The sequence below is a fragment of the Leptidea sinapis genome, chromosome 6, assembly GCF_905404315.1.
Source record: "Leptidea sinapis chromosome 6, ilLepSina1.1, whole genome shotgun sequence".
NCBI lineage: Eukaryota > Metazoa > Arthropoda > Insecta > Lepidoptera > Pieridae > Leptidea > Leptidea sinapis.
The window spans coordinates 9,078,231-9,080,440 of record NC_066270.1 but is presented as its reverse complement, the minus strand read 5'-3'; positions in this window follow the sequence as shown (position 1 = coordinate 9,080,440).

The following is a 2,210-nucleotide window of genomic DNA, read 5'->3' as shown; positions in this document are numbered from 1 at the left end:
TAATAATAACAGTAAAGTGTTGGTGAGCTATTGTGTGTGCGGGAACGGTGTTGTGACGAAGTTTTATTGCGAGATGACGAGCGAAATCGGTGGCGATCATAGTGTTGAGATGGCCTTGACTTGAGTTCGGCGACTTCTAGTGATAGTTTTCGTATCTCGTTAATAAGGAATTGTGAGTGATCTACCTGATTTGACGTCGATGATTCTGGACCTGGCTGGCTGGAGACGGCTGCTACCTCCTGGATTTGCTCCATCATCGTGTCAGCAAGCAACGCTAGTTCCTCCAGCGTGGACTTCGCGCTGAATGACTCGCTGACGGCGAGCACGGAGCGGACGTGGGCTGGCAGCAGCTTACTCCACATCATGCGGAGGGTGGAGTCGGTAACCTTGCAAGGTTACGCATGCAGTAGCTGTAAAGGCTTCTGGTCTCCGAGCTCCATCCCGGCGAGTAGCTTCTGGAACTTGCGGCTGTCGGATTCTTCATACACCGATATGAGACTTTCCTTGATTGCTGAATATTGTTTGTCTCACGGTATGTTAAATAGGATGTCGGAGATTTGTTCGATATCAGCCTTTTCTCATTGGACGAGCACCATCTGTGTCAGCTGGGCTTGACTCCTCTTGAGATCATTGGTGGCGGCTTCAAAGCTGTGATACCACAATCGCGGATTTTCCCGCCAAAATGGTGGTATGCGCATCGACAATGAAGTGGTAGATTTCTGTCACGGTGGGCGCTGGGAGTGGCTGAGCCTAGTCTTCGAGCAGAGATTCGTCGAACAGGAATTCGTCGTTTCGGCGAGCTGGTGAATCTGTTCTTCGATGTGTAGCCGGGCAGAGGTTCGGTGTTCTTCTGTTCTGGCTTCCTTATTATTTTTATCGACTATCCATCGCGCTTTTTTTAAAGTTGTCGAAAAGCCGATTCTATTCATGAAGCCATTAGATTAATAGAATTTCCTAGTTTAGGTCAAAATATGAGTTAACCTAATTATGGATACTGCAGATCAAGTTCATAAGCGAACCTATGCTAGGTGGAAATGAAAACGTACTTAATTAAATAAAAAACTTTTTAAAGGATTAAAATACGTGTATTTGTAATTTTGTTTTAACATTAGCATTTTGCGTAAAAGTTACATTTTTATTATTATTTTAGTTAACCTGACGTTTCAAGACCTTTCCAGACCTCGTTTTCAGTGGGACTGAAACCGGTTCCCCCTGTTCTGCGTTCTGTTTATCGATAAGATGACATAGAAGGAGTTCTTCTCTTTTTTTTGACTAAGTGAAGGCGTTGAGTAGTTTTGTTGCATCCCTTTAACTGAAATGATTTGTAAAAAGATGATTCTCATTAAAGCTCAACCCCTTCCGAAGTGGCGGTAAATACAAAAAGAAAAGAAAACTTTTGACATTCATAAGTGTCATATCCTTGACCTACATGATTAAAGAGATAATGATTTGATTTATTATCTTGATGACAAAGCTGACCAAAAAATATGTTGTGGATGACTTGACGCAAGTGATGGCCAACATATAGTACAGCAGTATCACTGCGATCTAAAACCTATCATTTGAATTCAATGAAACAATGGTCGCAGACAAAAATAATAATCAACCAGAAAAATATCTAATCCGACGGTGGGGGTGGGATGCTCAAAATTCATATTCCACACACAGTCAAAGAGTAACCAGGTTTCTACCGCTGTCATATTCCAGATTGCTGGTCGGCGTTTCTAGGCACTTATATATACAGCCTAGCAGCGCTGCCTCGCGTTAGTTTTCCGTGCGAAATCATTACGATGGGTCGAGTCGCTTGTTCTCCTGTGACTCTCCCACAACTACGGGCGTGCATATCATATAGGAAATAAGCAGTGGCTACCTCACTATGAACCTAAATAAATTTAGCACTAGTGTTAAACTTAATTTAGTTTAATTTGGTTCCGTTATTTTATGACCAAAGTTCTATTTAACACCCACTCATAAATTTTTTCCTTACGCTAGATACCAAATACCTACGGTAAGTAATCTTTTCATATCCAAAGCTCAAATACGACTAGTTAGATCCACAGTGCCTTACCAGTAAACCAATGCACGCCCCTGCCCACAACTTAAAGCTGTTAGTTTCCTTTTACAATACCCATAGACATAATATAGCCTGGGACATCCCTTTCCTTTTTAGGCCGTGTGAATGCACAGGTTGCAACAATAAAACAAATATG